The following is a 20,588-nucleotide window of genomic DNA, read 5'->3' as shown; positions in this document are numbered from 1 at the left end:
AGCCAAATTTTTAGAGTTCTTGAAAGTCAGGGATAACAAAATAGATGCTCTTCAATGCTCTGCCCATAATCCCCTATATCCCTTTACCATTTTGTACATAACAAGGGCCACACCTGTATCTTTGTCAGAGACCTGCCTTCAGGCTATGCCGCTTTGCCCACCTACATGATGTCTGGTGCTTTACCTGGCCCCTAGAGCAGCCCTTAACTACTAATTGATGGGTAGAGGGATATAAGTACCCCAGCTCCCTCATCCTTTATCTGGGATAACTCTGAGACATGTGTTTTGCAAGGTCTCTCAAAGTGTTCCCCCATGGGATTAAGCTTCAGTTGCCCATTGTGGTCGCTGTATTAATCATTCATTCTTTATTTGCTGTCTTTCCTTCTCTGAATTACCTTCTTTCTTACTGATTCATGTTCCTTTCTCTGGGGGAACTCCACACTAAGACAGTTTGGTTGTAAGCAAAGCAATCCTAGGACAAGAACTATCCTCCAACAAGGCACATCTTGCAACCTACTCAGAATTGGAGGGTCCTCTTCTTACATTCTGCCTATATATAACCCAGTGTTTCCCCATCACACTCTTGATGAGATCCTAGCTCTGAAGATTCCAAAGTGCCCCCAAATATGTGGGTTCACTATTTATTTCCCAGAATTCAGCATCCAAGTTTGTTTTATCTTTTTCCAGACAGTTGCTTTGTTTTAATGGACTGCTCTTTTGCCTGTGCATAATTCCTCTCTAAATTAAATTCTCTTCTCAGCCCAGCATAATGCACACCGGGCTGTCAGCTCATTACTTTTACATCCTCCCTTGTTCTGTTTATTCAAAGGTTTAATTAACTATGAATTGCTGTGTAGGCAACAGAAAAAAGCCCACCCTCGGGTGGCTATGTGGCTCCACTCTGTGAGGGAAGAGAGACAATACAGTGACGTGGGAAAAGATCAAGAGGTGAGATGAGAGCACAAAGATTTTAATCCTCTCACTACTACTTTCAGTGATTCGTGTATTCACTAAATATTTATTAAGTTGCTGCTGTGGGCTTGCTATTACGCTAGATGTGGGAGTGCTGAGAGAGACAAGAGCCCTGCCCTCACAGAGTTCACCATCCACTAGGGGAAATAGACAAATATGTGTCTTAACTATCCATTGCTGCATAATAAATTGCCCATACTTGCTTCAAACAACAATCTACATTTGTTATCTCTCACATTTTCAATTCCACAACCCAAGTGAGTCAGGAACTCAGGAACAGCTTTGCTGGGCAGTTCTGGCTTACAGGAGTCTCTCATGAGACTGCAATTAAGGTCATCCGGTTATAGTTATCCGAAGGGTTGGCTGGACTGATGGATTCACTTCCATGGTGGCTCATTCACATGGCTGGAAAGTTGATGCTGACTATTAGTAGGAGGCCCAGCTACTCTTAATATGGGCTTCTCCATGGTATGTTTGAGTGTCCCCATGTCATGACAGCTGGCTTCCATAAGTGAGGCAGAGCTGCAGTGCCCTGTATAATGTAGCCTTGACAGTCATGCATCACCATTTCTGCTACACTCTATCAGTCACACAGACCAGCATGATTCATTATGGGAAGGAACTACACAATGGCATGACTACTGGAAGATGAGGACATTAGGGCTATCTTGGACATTGGACTATATTGTTTATCTACGACAATAAACAAATAAATAAGTCAATTAATTATACATTGTGATCAGCGATGTTAACAAAATAGAGTAATGTGGCTAGCAAACTGGCAGGGGATAACAGGTTTCCTAGACGAAGTGTTCAGAGAAGGCCTCTTTTTAGCTGTGCAAACCAAAATAATTTCCCTAGTCTTTTTTAACCCTCAGTGTCCTCATCTTTAAAAGGGGAACAATCATCATTCTTAGCTCAGGGAGGAGTTGTGAGGCTCGAATGGAATCAGATGAGGAGGGGAGGGGAATGAGGGGATAAGGAGAGATTTGTTAAAGGATACAAAATTACAGCTCAATAGGAGGAATAAGTTCTAGTGTTCTATAGCACTATAGGATGACTATAGTTAACTATATTACATGGTTTCAAATAGCTAGAAGGAGGATATTGAGTGTTTCCAACACAAAGAAATGATAAATTGGTAAATGTTTGAGACAATGGATATGCTAATTACCCTGGTCTGATCACAGTACTGAAACATCACTAGGTACCCTGTAAATATGTACAATGATTATGTGTCAATTTTAAAAAATAAATAAATAAATGTATTTTTTAAAGTTCTATTTTAATTTTCTTTCCTACATTCAAGTGGCCACATCTCTTTACTTCTGAAGAACCAGTAACTTAACCAGAACAGGTGGGCAGCCCCAGTGCTGCCAGCTTCGGAAAGGAAGTCCTAGCTGGAAACATGTTGGCTGAGATCAGAGCTACTGGTATCCAGCTGAGCTACACAGCCAGGGAAGGAGAATCTTGATTGTTCTCCAGCTTCCAGCTAAGAAAACACATTTGGCTAACAAATATTTGTCAGGCTCCATGTTCTGGCCGAGGCACAGATATTGGCAGGTTTGAGTCACCCCTCAGCAGGAAGACATATCTTTCACAAAATTTCAGCCCAGTTGGTGCTGGACAGAGTAAAAGAATTTTGGAATTCAGAATTCTGAATGTGAAAGAGAGAGGCACAGCTGGATTTTGTTTTTCCACCCTCTGTTCTAGGCAGGATCCACTCCCAGAGCTCCCTCTGCTTCATTTTGCCAACTGCTGTGTCTCTCCAAGCTTCCATCTCCTCATCAGCAAAAGGAAGCAGTTTGACCCCCACAAAGATAAAAATATGATGATACATAATGCTAAAGAGGGTATAAGTAAGGAGCAATGTTCTATGGGACTGACAGGAGCAAAAATTGGTTTGACACATCTCAAGGGATGGAGAAGAAAAACTGATAATCATAGCAATAACTTAGAAGAACCCTTTTTAAAAAGCACACCCTTTGAAGGAGCAATCTCATATATGGAGTTTATCCTGACAAAATAATTAAGGATGTATTCTGAGTCATACATATCTACATGGTAATATTTCCAGGATACATTATTATATTTTAAAAAGAAATTTGCAAGATAATATATACAAAATGATCCTGTATTTTGGGAAGAAGATATGGATATAAACTTTTGATCGGCATAGTGGTAAGAGTTCATAAACTTGCATCAGAAAATAGAGACTATATTCTTTTTTTAGCATGCATTGAAAAGTTACAAAGACTGATCATGTAGAAGGTCCCAAAGACAATCTTAATAAATTTCAAAGAATTCATATCATATGATCAGAGTATATGATATGACAATAGAATTAAATTGGAAATCAAGAAAAGGCCTACTAAAATGGAAAATATTGTTTGGTGAATTAAAAAAATACTCTTAAGTGGCCCATGGGATATAGAGGAAATCACAAGGGAAATTACAAAACACAGACAGTCCCTAATTTACAATGGTTCAAGTTAATGATTTTTTGACTTTATGATGGTGCAAAAACAATACACATTCATTCAGTATACTCTGTATTTAGAACTGAGAAGCAATGAAAATACTTCATACCAATCTTGTAAGATAGAGATAAAGCAAGACATCAAAGAAAATGTATAGGCTTAAATTATCAAACAAACGTGGCATTACTGGTAACTGTACCTCAATATCTATTCTCTCTCTTTCCTATAATAATAAAACCTCTATCTAGGTGTGTGGCAGCTCACTCCCAATGAAGACCACATTTTAACTTCTATACCCCCAAATTGTAGCTATTAAGAGTGATGGCTCTGTAGTGCCAGACTTAGCAGGAGGTAATACCATGGCCTGAAGATTTTATCAACACTTTCTTTTAAAAGATGCTTTTGCCAGAAAATTGGAGCCAGCCTGGAGGAAAGGACTCGACTAACAGAATCTTCTACCCAAGTTTTCGTTTCCAATGCAACTAGTTAGTTGCCACTAAGTTGAAAGACAGGGCAATGAGCAAAACACAGAGCAAATTAGAATAACATGAGAATCTTCAGGCACAAAAACCTATTTCTAAACAAGAGAGCTTATTGCCAATGTTTGACAAAGAGTGAATTGACGTGGATCAGCAAAAAGTGGGCTAAAAAAGCTTTTCAGTCCACAAGGAGAACCCACTCTGCTCGGCCCATCTCAGGTGTGACCAGGAAGCATAATGCACAAGAAAGAACACACACAAGGGCAACACCAGGAAATACAAAGGATGATGAACTAAAGAGTTCCTCCAAGAGGGCAGTGGTGCTTGATTATTGTTAGCACTGGCAGTTGTGCACTTCACTTTCTCTCTCTGTCCAAATGGGATTTGTTATCATTGCTTTCCTGCTTCCACTTCATCCTTGTATATTGGATATATGAGAGGCAGACAGCTTACCTTAAACACCTAGAACTGACAGAGAGGACTGTGCGTGACCCAGAGATGCTAGACTTTGAATTGGATTCAAAAACTTTGAGGGGGTTTAGAGCTGTCTCCTTTGGCATAGGGGTGGTTGGGAAGATGAGTACACCTGGATGTTCGGGTACAAGAAGGGTGGAGGATGGAGGGTGGCAGAGACTGCTAGTTGTCCCCAGTATTCGTTTTCCCTTTCTACCATAGTAATAGAACCCTTAATCTTTAGCTGGACATATGGCTTCTCAGAATAAAAACTAAATTGCCCGTCTCTTTTGTGCGGCTATAGGACTGAGTTCTTGCCAATGGAATGCAAGCAGAAGTGAAGCACAGAACTTCCAGATCCTATCTTTGAGGAAGGGAAGCCCTTCTTACTCCTTCCTCCTCCACAATGACTGAAGCACAGGCATAGGGATGAACTATCTTGCATCTCACAGACAACAGCAATACCCTACAAACAAGAAAATAGAAGGATCCTGAGTCCCTAATGCTTTTGCAAAGTACAGTTACCATGCCAGTGCTGGATTTCCTACCCTCTGAGAGTTTTCATATATGAAAAAAAACTTCCACCTTACTTAAGCTGTTGTTATTTTGGGTCTCTACTATATGCAGTCAACTCTATAATGCTGATTAATATGAGAAATATTGAGAATAAATAAAGTATGGATTCACCTTTAAGAAGAGGAAGAAAACTCAAAAAAGTAGAAAAAAGGATATAAAAATAAGACCACAAAAAAAAAAAAAATAAGACCACAAATTTATAAAACAGAAAAAATTAGAAGTTTTGACATGAAGTTTTTCATCAAACTTCATAAGAATTTTTTGTCAAAAAAAAAAACCTGGTTCTCTGAAAGTAATAATTATGTACACAAACTTATTAAGATTAAGAAAATGAGATAAGGCACAAATAATAGTCTCATTAAATCATAATTAAAATAAAGCTAAAGTTTGTTTTTTTAATAATAAGAGTTTATTACAAACAAGTTTATGTTGACATAAACCTAGATACAAGGGGAATTTTTCTATAAAAATATAAATTGCCTAAATTGATGCAAGGGAAAAAATAGTAACATGAATATGTCAATAACTCTTTTTAAAGTTAGGCCGGGCGTGGTGGCTCATGCCTGTAATCCTAGCTCTCTGGGAGGCCGAGGCGGGCGGATTGCTCAAGGTCAGGAGTTCAAAACCAGCCTGAGCAAGAGCGAGACCCCGTCTCTACTATAAATAGAAAGAAATTAATTGGCCAACTGATATGTATATAAAAAATTAGCCGGGCATGGTGGCACATGCCTGTAGTCCCAGCTACTCGGGAGGCTGAGGCAGAAGGATCGCTGGAGCCCAGGAGTTTGAGGTTGCTGTGAGCTAGCCTGACGCCACGGCACTCACTCTAGCCTGGACAACAAAGCGAGACTCTGTCTCAAAAAAAAAAAAAAAAAAAAAATAAAGTTGAATCACTTGTCAAAATTCTTCTCCAGCCAAAAAATATACACCAAGTCCAGACAGTTTTACAATCATATTTTACCAAACATTCAAGGAACAGACTATTTCTGTATTATACAAATTCTTTCAGGGAAGAGGAAATAGGGGAAAGATATCAACCCATTTCATGAGATCAGATTAACCTTGATACTTAAACCAGCTGTAGATAATGAGTCAGCTTTACTGTAGGGACAACCAAAAAAATCTCAGTGGCTTGAAAAAACCAAAGATTTATTCCCCATTCACACTACATGTGGGCTGCAGGTCACCTAAGGCCACTCCAAGGTCACCTGTGTTCCATGTTTCCACATTCAAGGGCCCAAGAGAAAGGAATAGTCCCTGTGTGAAACGCAGCTGTTCTTGCGACCGAGCAAAAGACTCAGAGTTAGTAAAATATTTGTAATGCCTGGTAAAACTTCCACTTAGAATTGAAACACAGTGACTTCCACACACATTGGTTCAAGTTTATCACATGATTAAATTTGACAAAGAACTATGGAAGTGTACTCTAGCTACAGGGACACAATGCATGGCACATTGAGAATGTATAATCTTCTTGCAGGGAAGGAAAAATTATATAAATGTGAACAAGAATACAATCTTCCACAGATAGTATAAGAAAAAAATACCAATTTCATTTATAAATATTAATATGAATATCCTAAATGAAAAAGTCCATTGAATCCAATATTTCTAAAAATTATAAAATGCAGCCACATAGAATTTATGCCAAGAATTTATGCAAGGATGGTTAAAAGTCAGAAAATTTGACAATGTGATACACCACATTAGCATATTAAAAGATGAAAACACGGTATCGCAATAGTTGTAGAAAAAGTATTCCATAAAATTTAACAGCCATTTCTATAATTTTAGCAAATGATAAATACATTTTAACCTAAAAATGTATCTATAATAATAATAATAGAATCTACAATAAACATAATAATTCATGGTTAAACTTCTAGAGAATTTCCATTAAAATTGGAAACAGTGCACAAACTCGCTATTCTCTTTCTGTTCTTCTGAAGATCCTAGCCAATTCAATGGGCAAAAAAAGAATATGTGGCATAAGGATTGGAAAATTAAATGAAAAAATTGTAGTTATTTGCCTAGAATATATTCGCTATCCTGAAATCCCAGAGAATCTAAAAACTATTAAAACAAATGAGATATTTTAGTTCAATTGCTTCGGTTCAAAGTTTAAAAAATCCTAGCAGTTATTTTTATAAACCAAATATAGCCAATTAGAAGATGTATAGAGAATTTTTAAAAACAGTATTCACATTAGGAAAAAAAAATGAGACAACTGGGAATAAATCTAAGAAAAAAATGTGTGAGACTTTCTGGAGAAAGTTATAAAACATCATTGAAATACTTCTTGGAGACCTGAATAAATGGCAAATTATACTATAGATAGGAAGGAAGATTTATAATAAGGATGCTAATTCTCCATAAATTAATTTATAATTCCATTTGATTCTAATCGAAATCAAAATAGGACTTTTTCATGGAACCTGCACTAATTCCAAAATTCACATATAGGAGCAACAATCTAAGAACAATAGGATTTTGAAAAAGAAAGACAAGCAAGAGAGATTTACCATAAAAGATAGGAAAGATATTATTAAGCTGTAGCAACTGGGGCAGTATGATCTTGGTCCAAGAATAAAACCATAGTCCCCTGCAACAGAATAGAGAAGATAAAGGCAGCACTACCAGACTGGGCGCAGTGGCTCATGCCTGTAATCCTAACACTCTGGGAGGCTGAGGTGGGAGGATCGCTTGAGCTCAGGAGTTCAAGACCAGCCTGAGCAAGAGTGAGATCCCATCTGAAAATAGACCCACAAAAATAGAAAAATTAGCCAGGCATCAGGTGTGTGTCTGTAGTCCCAGTTACTCTGGAGGAAGGCTGAGGAAGAAATATCTCTTGAGCCCAGGAGTTTGAGGTTGCAGTGAGCTATGATGATAATACTACACTCTAGCCTGGGACAGGACAGAGCAATACTCTGTCTCAAAAAAAAGAAGCAGAACTACCTGTAAGTATGAATGAAGTCTATAAGAGCATTACATATCCATATTCAACAGTTTGGGAATAATTTTATTTTTGTATGGAAAAAATTAAAATTACCTCCTTGCCTTATGCTTCATATAATTTTTAAAATGGAGATGGATCTATATGTGAAAATTATTTTTACATATTAAGAATCTAAAAGAGTTGATCTCATAGAAGTAGTGAATAGAACAGTAGTTACCAGAGACTGGGGAGAGGAGAGGGAGGACAGAATGGGGAGAGGTTGGTCAGTAGGTACAAAGTTATCATTAAAAAGGAAGAATAAATTCTGGTATCCTATTGCACAGTAGGGTGACTATAGTCAACAGTTTGGTATTGTATATCTCAAAATAGCTAGAAAAGAGGATTTTGAAAGTTATCAGAACAAAGAAATGATAAATGTTTGAGTTGATGGATATGCTAATTACTCTGATTTGATCATTACATAATGTATACATGTATTGAAACATCACATTGTATACCATAAATATGCACAATTATTATGTGTCAATTAGAAATAATTTTTAGAAAACAGTATCCGTTTCATTTTCTTTTGAATTCATGGTTAGGAAGAATTTCTTAAACAAGAGATAAAAAGCACAAACCGTAAAGGAAAGTTATTGACAAATTAAAACCTTCTGTATGAAAAAAAAGATACCATAAAAAAACAGAAAAGACCAGACAAAATGAGAAAAGCTGTTTATAATGCATATAGCCAACCAAGAATTAATATCCAGAATATGTAAAGAACATCTACAAATCAATAAAAAATACAAAGTTTTCACATATGATCCCTAAATCAAAAGTTACAATGGCATTTGCTCGAAATTGCAAGTGCTAATTTTTGACCAAGCTATTTCTCACTCTGACACCTTTACACGCCAGCACAATGAAGTTCAATTTGCTGGAAGCTGATAAATGCCCATGTCAATCAGAAGTGGACAGAGGTCTGCGATAAGATTTGAAGTGGAGTAATTTGGTGTTGCTGGAGAACAGGCTGAGATAGAACAACCAGATATGGGAAATGAGAAGCAGTGAGGAAAACATGGTTAAAATAAATAAATAAACAAACAAGTAAACTCAGACTCCAGAAAGGTGAGAGAGTGGGCTTGTTGACAGAGGGACATGATGATTAATGAGCTCACCACGGGTTCCCCTGCCCAAACCCGGGATGAGGAGACTGGCTTAGCAGTAATGCCATAAGAAGAAATTCCAGAGTTTGGGTCAACAGTGAAGTCGACATGGACCAACAGTGGGATGTCACCATCATACTGGCTAAAGCCACATCATGAGGAGTACCCTCTCCAGAAGAAAAGGGGATTAGAGGTACTATTGTCTCCGCATTAATGAGAGCATACCTGGAAATGGTGCTCCATACAAAAGACACCAAATAAGTCCCATGAAACCCACATGGAGACACATTATCTTCAAATTGTCAAAAGTTAAAGACAAAGGAAAACAATGCTCCATTCCAAGCCACCTGCCATGTATGCAAAGGACACCTAGGAAAATTGACTTTCCCATCCACAAAAGGTTAAAAGTCCCTCCTACTGAATGAATATATATTGAAAACCTACTATTCATTTATCAAAGTAAAAGGGGCTGGATTTACAATGATGATCAAGACATGTATAGTCTGCACCCTTACAGATTAGGGTGTGGGAAAAGAGGGCAAATGGGGAGAAATTTAAACACACTTCATTGGAATGTGTGCCATTTTATGATGGGGAAATTATAAGGTCCTGTGGAAATGCAAGGAGAGGCATTGTAACAGTCAACCTAGACAAAGTTTTGCTAGACATTCCCAGATCCCAATTGCTTATAACCATCATGTTTAGCGCTCACTCCCACTGATGTCCACTGTGAGTCACCTGTGGCTCGGCTCCACCTGGGAGCATTCTGGGGCCCAGAATGGAGGACCAGCCTCCATGCACAATAACAGAACCATGCAATGGCTCTCAAAGCTTCTAATCAGAAGTGACATGCATTCTATCACATTTCATTGGAGAAAATTTACAAGGCCAGCCCTTGTAGAAACTGTGTGAAAAGTAAAATCCTAATGCAAGTATAATTCCAGTGAGGAAAGAGCCCAGAAGGAAGAAAACACAAGCATATAAATAATAATAATAATAAAATATATCACAGTATAAGAAAAAACCAAATGCATGCATTCAGCAAAAGACAAGCACACTAATATTCATGGAAGCAATATTCATAATAGACAAAAACTGGAAAGAACCAAAATGTCCATCAAGTATAGAATGGATCAAAAACTAATGATATATTCATACAGTAGATCATACAGTGGAACAATACACAGGAAATAAAAAAAGAATGAGGCCGGGCGCGGTGGCTCACGCCTGTAATCCTAGCACTTTGGGAGGCCGAGGCGGGCGGATTGCTCAAGGTCAGGAGTTCGAAACCAGCCTGAGCGAGACCCCATCTCTACCAAAAATAGAAAGAAATTAATTGACCAACTAAAAATATATATACAAAAAATTGGCCCGGCATGGTGGCACATGCCTGTAGTCCCAGCTACTCGGGAGGCTGAGACAGGAGGATTGCTTGAGCCCAGGAGATTGAGGTTGCTGTGAGCGAGGCTGACGCCATGGCACTCATTCTAGCCTGGGCAACAAAGTGAGACTCTGTCTCAAAAAAAAAAAAAAAAAAAAAAAAGAATGAGCTACAGCCACATGCAGCAACAGGAGTGCAAGTAGCCAGACACAGAAAGTGAACACTGAATGATTCCATTTATATGAAGTTTAAACCCAAGCAACAATAATCTGTGGCAGCAGAGGTCAGAATAACAGTTGCTTTTGAGAAGTATGTGCAAAAGGAGCTATGAGGGAGCCTTTGGGATGCTGGAGAGTTTTATAACTTTACTTAAAATGGGCCCAATTTACTATATGTAAGCTGTATCTTAATTTTTTAAAAAACAGAATAAAAGAAAAAAACAAAGAAACTCTATGCGATAATCTCCTAACCTAAAGAGCAGGGTAGTGAAGGCTTACCAGAGGAAGTTACTACTAAACTCAGACCTGAAAAATGAGCAAACATTATCCAGGTGGATCAGAGGAACATTCCAGGCAGAGGGACCCATCTACCTGAAAACCTGGGACCAGAGAAGTCATGTCATCATCAAGAGGCTAAAATTCTTTCTAAACAGCCAGGCTGCCAGCTGCCAAGGCAAGTGGCTGAGAGCCATGGCTGGAAAGGGCTACACGTCACAAACCTTGAGAGGCCTGTTAAAGACTTTTGTTCTTTATGTGAAGAGCACTGAGAATCCACTGAATGGTTTTGAGCAGGAAAATGGCATGGTCATACTTTTGTTTGGGGACGATTGCTCTGCTGACAGTGAAAATGAAGTGGGAAGGGCAAAACGGCAGCTGGGAGGCCAGCTAGGAGACTGCTGCCGTGGTCCAGGCCAGAGAAGACGGAGGTAAAAAATAGAGCAATTGATACTAATTGCCAATGGCTGTTTGTCTTATTTTTTATGCTAATTGATTATTGAAGTGAAAAGAAGAAATCAGACTCAAAAGATAAGGAGGGCCGGGCGCCGTGGCTCATGCCTGTAATCTTAGCTCTTTGGGAGGTCAAGGTGGGAGGATCGCTCAAGGTCAGAAGTTCGAAACCAGACTGAGCAAGAGCAAGACCCCGTCTCCACTAAAATACAAAGATATTAACCAGCCAACTAAAAAAATAGAGAAAAAATTCACTGGGCATGGTGGCGCATGACTGTAGTCCCAGCTACTCAGGAGGCTGAGGTAGGAGGATCATTTGAGCCCACGAGGTTGAGGTTGCTGTGAGCTAAGCTGATGCCACGGCACTCTAGCCTGGGCAACAGAGTGGTAGGACTGCAAGATACTATTGGACAAACAGCTAAAGAAACCAGGGCTTATTTGGAGGGGAATATGCAAAGTGTCAGCCCAAATATGAAGGGCTCCTGTGTGACAAAAGAAGCAGAGATGCTTCTTAGGTGAAACCAGAGCCAATGGGCAAAGTCACAAGGAAGTGCTCCCACCTCTCTATACTCCCCAGTGGGAGAACACAAAATCACCAGATTAGCAATAAAGCTAAGCAGAGACTGGATGATCAGCTTGCAAGGATTCTGTGGAGAACAGTCAAACCACAAGTTTGGATCAGCTGACCTCCAAGGTCCTAAGGTGCTAAAAGTCCTAAGAACAGGCAGATTATGTGTCTCCTTTGAGGCTAAATCTCATTAACATGTCAGGTCTGGTCTCTGATGATGTTTGCCAGAACTTACATACTGTGATCTGGGCTTTCTGCTCAAAAAGTGCCCATCACCCCAGCCTGTTTTAATTCCAGTGTTTCCATGAACTTGTCAGAGTATAGTATAATGACCTTTTTCTGTGTTTATCAATCCCCATGAGACTGTGAACTCCTCCAGATCAGGGATCATGTCCATGATGGTTAATTTTATTTGTCAACTTGACTTGGTTAAGGGATGTCCAGATAGCTGGTAAAACATTATATCTGGGTGTGTCTGTGAGGGTGTTTCTGGAAGAGACCAGCCTAGGAATCTGTAGACTGAGTAAAGATCCACCCTCTCCAATGTAGACCTCATCCAATCCACTGAGGGCCTAAATAGAACAAAAAAGGAGGAAGAAGGGCAAATTCACTCTCTTTACTTGAGCTAGGGCATGCATTTTCTCCTGCCCAACATCAGTGCTCCTGAATTTTGGGCCTTTGAACTCTGACTGGAACTTACACCATTAGTCCCCCAGGTCTCAGGCCTAAAGGGCTTGGACTAGAACTACACCACTGGCTTTCTTGAGATGTCAGCTTATAGAGCATAGATTGTGGGACTTCTAAGCCTTCATAATCACATGAGCCAATCCATCATAATAAATCTTTTTCTTTGCATATATCCTATCGATTCTGTTCCTCTGGAGAATGCTAACTGATACAATGTGTGACTCATTTTTATTTCCAACAACCTATCACATGGCCAGGCACTACTGAGTAGATGAACAGACATCTGAATAAGAGATCAGAGCTGGAGCTATGAATTGGCAATCAGAATTATTAATATATAAACAACTGTTGAAGATGAGAGTTGTGGACCTCACCAAGAATGAGAACACAGAGTGTTCCAGACTCACCCTCAGAGATGTCGTGCTGCATCCCAGTCAAACTTCTACCTCTGCCCAGTCCTACTTCCTTCCCTTCTCTTCCACAGTGGTTGATCCCAAAAGCATTCTCCTGTAAATTTCCTGCATGCTAATCCCCATCTTCTGCTTCCCATGAAACCCACACTGCAATCAATAGTGACAGCCACAGGTAAAAGAAGTGAATAAATCAGGGCAGACTGATGGCCTCAGTGGGCAACTGATGTTCAACTCTTGTGGAGACTCTCTGAAAAGCCATTTTAGAATGTGCTTCAGAATCGTTCCATCAGAGTACAAGAAGGCTGGGGCACTTTCCACCAACTCCATAACCTGTGGCTTGAGGGTTGTATCTAGCATGTTAACTTCCCTTATACTTCCAAGTTGTGCCCGAGCAGGGCTGACAGCCTTCTGAAGCTTTGGAGAAAACAGCAAAGAGAGATGTCACAGCATAACCTTCACATGGGAAACTGACTAAATTACATGGAACTGTCCACCACAGCAGTTCTGAAATCAGGTAGGCTGAAGGGGTGTAGCACTGAGTAGGACAAGAACCTGCCACATTTATGGTTTCTGTTTCTTTTTGGTGAGACGTATCTACCAAAAAAGGACTATTCATTTCTCTCTTGAGTGACTCCTAGAACTTAACACACGCTTGTGAACAAAAAATTTGAGACTTTACTTCTTTTAAAAAAATGTGAAATAGGACTGAGCCCTTGATAGGAAGTGTAAGTTTTAATATTCAACACCTCAGTGGGAAATGCAGATCTCAGTTCCTCTGACTGACAGCTCCTAATGACAGCAATAAACTAAGATGCCCCCATCGGCCAAACAGATGTTTTCAGTTGACAGAGGAGGACCAAATGCTTCCCCAGTTGATGTCACTTCTGTGTTTTCTAATTGCTAAGCCCTGTTTAAATGCCTGAGCTATAACATGTATGTGCTTTATCACCAAAGAAATAGATGTACAGACAACAGAAACATGCAGCTGGATGAAACCAGAAAAAGAATATCATCAATTGTGCACATAAAGGTAGATAGGAGTTCTCTCTGCTTCACTAAAATACTTCGAAGCAAATCCATAATGAACCGAATGGCGGAGGGGAAGGGGGAAGAGAGAGAGAGAGAAATTAAGATTAATTACTCTGGTTACTATGGTAGCAACCCAGTACAACCAAAGTTAGACACACATCAAGGTGAAATCACAAACAGGGCCTTGTGCTTTCCCTCGCCAAGTAGCTGACAGCAGACAGTTATTCAACACTAATAAATTCCATTGTTAGCCCACATTACCCCAAAGACAATCATCTTCCATGATTAGTTCAGAACCATAACAGCACAAGTACTATCCGAAACCAAAAATCTTTTACCCACACCTACACTGGCCATTTTTTCAGATGGTCAGTTAGATGGCGTCTTGGTCAAGGTCCCCCAGAAGTTGACCCTGAGGTAAAGATCAAGTGCAAGTAGTTTATTTGGGAGGGTGGGGCGTAGCGGATGGAGAGTGCAAACAGGAAGCACCAGCAGCAGTACGGGAGTGAAAAGGTCAAACAGGAAAGAGAAGGCAGCTGATAAATGATGCTTTATAAAGCAGATTTCCACTCAGGATAGCTAAAGCTTAGTTCCATCAGCAACTCTGGGAGCCATTCTAGAATGTGTGCCTTATATCTATTTCTAAAAATAAGGTTGAGGATATCCCATTGCCCTGCTCAGAATGTACCCAGAGCTAAACACACAAGGAACAGAGGTCAGTGACCCCAGCTGGGGGAGTAAGGTGTATTAATCAGGATCCCACTAGGAAATAAACTTACCCCAAATGCTTCAAACAAGGAGACTTTAATCAAGAGTCTACTTATAGGGCCAGGAGTGGTGGTTCACGCCTGTAATCCTACCACTCTGGGAGGCCGAGATTGCTCGAGGTCAGGAGTTCGAAACCAGCCTGAGCAAGAGCAAGACCCCATGTCTACTAAAAATAGAAAGAAATTAATTGGCCAACTAAAATATATAGAAAAAATTAGCCAGGCATGGTGGCACATGCCTGTAGTCCCAGCTACTCAGAAGACTGAGGCAGGAGGATCGCTTGAACCCAGGAGTTTGAGGTTGCTGTGAGCCAGACTGATGCCACGGCACTCTAGCCCAGGCAACAGAATGAGACTCTGTCTGAAAAAAAGAGTCTACTTACAGCAGTGGGCCTCATACTTAGCAGGCATTAGAATCACCTGAAGGGCTGGTTAGAAACCAGATTTCTGGCCCCACCCCCCAGAGTTTCACATGGTGGGTGGGCTTCAATCTTACTATGCCTAAGAATTTTCATTTCCAATAAGTTCCTGAAGGATGCTGATGCTGCTGGTCTGAAGACCACATTTGGAGAACCATCAGCTTACAGAGTTAAGAATGAAGAAGACTGTGGTCTATCCATGCAATGGAATATTATTCAGCTATAAAAACAAAGGATTAATAATGCTATAACTTGGATAACCCTCAAAAACATTATACTAAGTGAAGCCAGACACAAAAGGTCACATATTGTAGATTCCATTTATGTGAAATATCCAGAATAGGCAAACCCATAGAGACAGAAAGCAAATTAGTGGTTGCCAGAGGATAAACAAGGGAGAAACGGGGAGTGATTACTTAATGGGTGTTTTTAAGGGGTGCTCTTCTGGAGTGATGAAAGGTTTTGAAACTGGAGAGAGGTGGTGGTTGCACAACATTGTGAGTATGCTAAGTGCCACCAAACTGTACTCTTTAAAATGTTTAATTGTATGTGATGTAAATTTTACCTCAACCTTTTAAAAAAAAGAGTTTGTGGAGAGATGATGAGGAAGGATGGACACTCAAAAACTAGCAAGAGTTATCCTAGGCCTGAAGAAACAAGGGAAGGGTATGGACATAGTAAGAGTGAAGCTCAGTACCAATGGGAACCACATAGGAGGGGGGTCACCCAGCAAGAAGTGGACATGGAAGGGTGCAGTGGCAGCCGGGGACATGGCACCTATGCAGGGAGGAAGGGAATGGGGATTAAGTACCTAAATCTTCCCACCCTCTGTTCTTTTCTCATTGACCAAACCCAAGCAGGACCCAGAGGATGAGGGAGCCCAGGTTGAACAATCTATAGATGTCAGCCTCGCAGGACACAGAGCGAGATTAAGGCTTGTACAAAATTGATTTGGGAGCATGAAACAGCCCACCAGGGAATAACCAGTACCACCAGCCTGGCTAGCAGAGTTAGTACAATCTGGCCAAATTTAGCCAGTTTCTTTCAAAAGCTAAATAAGTCTTCCCTTTCAAAGTTTGGGGAAGAAGATATGTTTGGAAGAAAATATTTCTCAAACCTAGCCAAGGCTGGGAGTCCTTTCTAAAAAGCCAGAGGACAAAATTCTTGAAATCCGATCTCTTAGCCACTGCAGGGAAGCAGAGAGAACTTTAATTAGAAGCAACCCTGCCCACACTGCTGTCCAGCTGGAGACTATGGCAGTCCCATGGTCTCCAGCTGCCTCCCTGAGTTGCAGAATCCTTCCCAACCACAGAGAAACAAAGCACAGCTGCTGCTGCCTGGGTACATGGAGGCCCCTTGTTACCTTTCCTCTTGTCCCTCTGTGGGGAGAAAAAGAAATATCCATGAGCAACTCTAGGCTGTATCCATCACCCTTTAATAATCCTCAAATGCATTGATCCTTTTCCCACTGTGCCTTGACCTCTGGTTTCACCCGTGAGACATCTTTCAAATAGAAACCTTTCCACACTTGGCTTGCAAAAGCAGCATCAGTTTAGCCAAAGACAACCTAGGTCTGGCTGGATCCACAATTCTGACACTCACCAGCCTCCCGTTTTGTAGGAAGGTCGAGGGGAGGTAACATCGGGCTGCTGCCACTGCTGCTGTTTAAAAGCAACCTCCCTGGATGCCCACCGTAATTAGTCATTCTGTTCCAGTGAGGACCCTATCAAGGAGAACTACAGGGGGTGGTTTCCTAGATCATTGCTCTGCATTGGTTCTGAGTTACCAGGAAAACACAGAAAATCACATTAATCAAGAAAGGGGAACTTTGGACTGAAATGTGGCAGGAGTCACTGCAAATCAGGCCCCAGGGAAAAGGCCTTCCCTCCAGCAAATGAAATGGAACTGCAGGCAGCTGGAAGCCACAAGCCTGTCCCTTTTGCTGGTTTTTCAATCCCAAGTTTAAGAGATTTGATTTATTAAAGTTTTAAACTTTAACCTCATAGATGAATTTCTCAGCCAACATTGATGAATTTCTCCTATCCATCATCATGCTGTAATGTGTTGTGGCTCTTGCAAAGCACTTATGCCTCCAACTTTGTTCAAAACTAAGTAGAAAGGAATAAAGAGGAAATCGTCAGAACCTTGCCATCTTGGAGCTAGAGGTACAACATATGCAATTAATACCCTAAGGCCACACCATCATGCAGGGAAAGGGGCTATGACAAAATTAGAGAACTATCCTCTGTCTTTTCCTGCTTGTTTCCCTTGGGAAAAAGTCTTATCCTTCAAAGCCCAATTCATAAACCACCCCTTCTTTGTGTTCTTCCTTGGCCATTCGGATCCCTTGAGTCTGTTGTGGCACTTTTCACATTCTGTTGTAAATTTTATTAGCATCTCTCTCTTCTACATTCTGCAGAATCTTTGATTTTTGTCACCCTGCACTCCCAGAACCTAAGCATTGTACCCAGCACAAAGTAGGTGCTAAATAAATGCTTGTTAAATTAAATGGAGTCAGGAGACTTACATTCTACTTCTAACTTTTTAGCCTTGCATAGCTTCAATTGTGGACATCTCAGTTTCCTTGGATAAGTCATTTTTTGTCCTGCCTACTTCCTACAGCTGCTTTAGGGTCAAAGAAGATGAGTGTGAGTAAATGTGAATGTGAATGTAGGAGCTCTGCTCAGGTGTGGAGGATGATTTAAGGATAACTGCCAAGCAATGCCAACACCAGTCTGTAGCCTGGTGTCTCACCAGCTTGCTTCTCCCTTGACCCCTAGGACTAGCAACTAGTAACATCAGCCAAGTCAGAGTATGCGGCTTCCACTGTCATAAAATGCTACTCACAAAGTCAAGTGACTTTCATTTAATTGATGAGGAAAAGAGAACTTAATTTTTCTCCTAAAAAGTTGCAGTGACTCATTCTTTAGGATTCCCTAGTTTGATGAACTGCTGGGTGCAAAATTGTTATTCTGCAATAGGGAATTCCGTAGAACCCTTGTCCCCCAAAAATGCTAATAGGTGGTCCATGAAAAAATAAGACATAACAAATGGATCTGTGGTTCATAAAGTTTGGGAAACACTGGGTAAAACAAAAGTCAACAAGTTTCTTTCCTGCAGGCCTTCTCAGAGTCCTTATTATTTGGCTATGCATTGCAAATCTTCGAAAATGAGGCTACCATATGCTTTCTTAAGGAAACTACCAAAGAACTTGGAGTTGAGGATCATGGCTGTATTTATTTCTAAGAGACAAGAGTAAGTATTTAATTGGTGATTGTAGTGAAAGAATGGATCTTGAAAAAGATCATTCTAATCATAGGTATTTACTGAGCCACTAAAATATGCCAGTCACCAAGATAAGCAGTTTACACGCATCATCTCATTTAATTCTTCCAACGATCCCTTTCAGTTAGGGAGCATTCACTCTCCCACTCACCCCACCTTTGCCTCTACTCTGCCAGGCTGCATCAACATGGCTTTGCCAATGATTTCATGGTATGTGGAACATAATTTTTTTCCTGCCTGTGACTAACAAAAATTTTCTCAGAGTACAAGTTGTGGTGTCAGAACAAACTGAATTAGTTTTAAATTCAAAAAGAGATAGGAGCTTACACTGGAATCATTGAAGCATTTGCTTTCAACCATACCAAAGAATCACTATATTGTAACTCTCCAGCCTTACTAGGCCTTTTGAAGACAGGATGGATGTATTGTACTTATTGTCATATATCCATTATAAATCCAAGGTGAACAGCACTATTGTGATGGGTTATTATTTTTCTTACATTTTGCTATGGACAACTGAATTTTCCTTAATCTCATATGAACTGTGAATAATTGCATCTCTAGAAAACTTTAATGTTTTTTTTATTTGAGCTGTACATATAAGGATACTAAAAATGGAGAGTTTGCCATGTAAAACAGCTCTAAGACAGGTCCACTGGTCACTTTTGCCTCAATTCCCACTAGATTTCAGCCCTGAACTGTGTTAACATAAAAACTCTACTGCTATGGCTCTGGCATTATCCCCAGGAAAATTGAGGCCATGCAGTTGCACAACCTGTCTAGGGTCACACCATCAGCAAATGGCAGTGTAAGCTGGTCTCTTTCCTTTACGTAGCTCTACTTATGAGGAACAAGGCAGATGAGCCATTATCAGAGTTCAAACATAAGGTCAAGGCCAGCTCAGCCAGGATAGGATTTGGAGATGAGACCCTCTCTCTCACTCTTGTCCATTTCAGTGGGACCTGATGGAAGGACCAAGCCTGCAACTGGAGTCAAGTGAACAGGTGCAATTGCATGAAGCAAACCAGAGGGGAACCGAAGGATAACTCCCACCTTTACTGTCCAGGGTTCTCCTAGAAATAGCAGTAACAATCTCCACTTATTCAAAATTCTGGTGTACATGGATGGACTTCTTTCTCTATTCCTCTCCTGCAGCAGTGAGAATTTTGGATCATGTTTATATATGAATTGATAGTTACTTCTGAGTCATGACTTAGATAGGGTGACTTAGGCAGTCCAAATCAGAAAATCAGAAAGGCATTAAGCATTTGGATGGAGGATTGAACACTAAAAGAAAATGTCTCTTGGTATGCTTATTAAATTCAACAGAGCAAAACGAATATACATGTATTCCATTGAAACTATAGGGAAGGATGGTACCAAAAATTTCCAGAGAGCCATAGTAAGTGGAAGTTAATGATATAGTACCTATTATTGCTATTTTGCCAATTTAAGATGCAAAGAAATGTCACTGGCATTATCTTTATTCAGGATGTTATTATTGCTTTAATTTTGTGAATGCAAAATGTACTTATAAGGGCTTTCATATATTTTTAACTATCCTGGTCCCCTATTCTATTTTTTCCATAGATTTCTCAGTTGTATAGTCCCCTACCATGAGGATGTTTAGAATTATTATTTTTGCAGTTGGAGATAAACTAGTTAAATCTTTCTTTATAGATGAAACCATCATCAACTCAGTCATCCACATGATAAACCTAGAGTCATCCTAGAAGCTGTCCTATAACTGTCTCTCTCACTCACCCCCACATATAATCAGAGCTGTAGTTTTATCTCTTTGACATCCATTGACTCTTTCCCCAAAATGCCATTTGCATCATTTAGGTGTTAATTTCTTGCTTAGATCTATACTTCAGGTTCCAGCTGATCTCCTCACCTCCAGGCAGATTTCTAAAAGGCAAATCTGATCATATCACTCTCCTACTTAAAATCGATCAGGATTCCCCTTTGCCTACAAAAGGTCATTTAGGTGCCCTTCTTAACTGACTCTTGCCTGATTCACTTTCC

The sequence above is a fragment of the Microcebus murinus genome, chromosome 16, assembly GCF_040939455.1.
Source record: "Microcebus murinus isolate Inina chromosome 16, M.murinus_Inina_mat1.0, whole genome shotgun sequence".
Taxonomy (NCBI): domain Eukaryota; kingdom Metazoa; phylum Chordata; class Mammalia; order Primates; family Cheirogaleidae; genus Microcebus; species Microcebus murinus.
The sequence above is the reverse complement of the archived record's forward strand: the minus strand, read 5'-3'. Positions refer to the sequence as shown.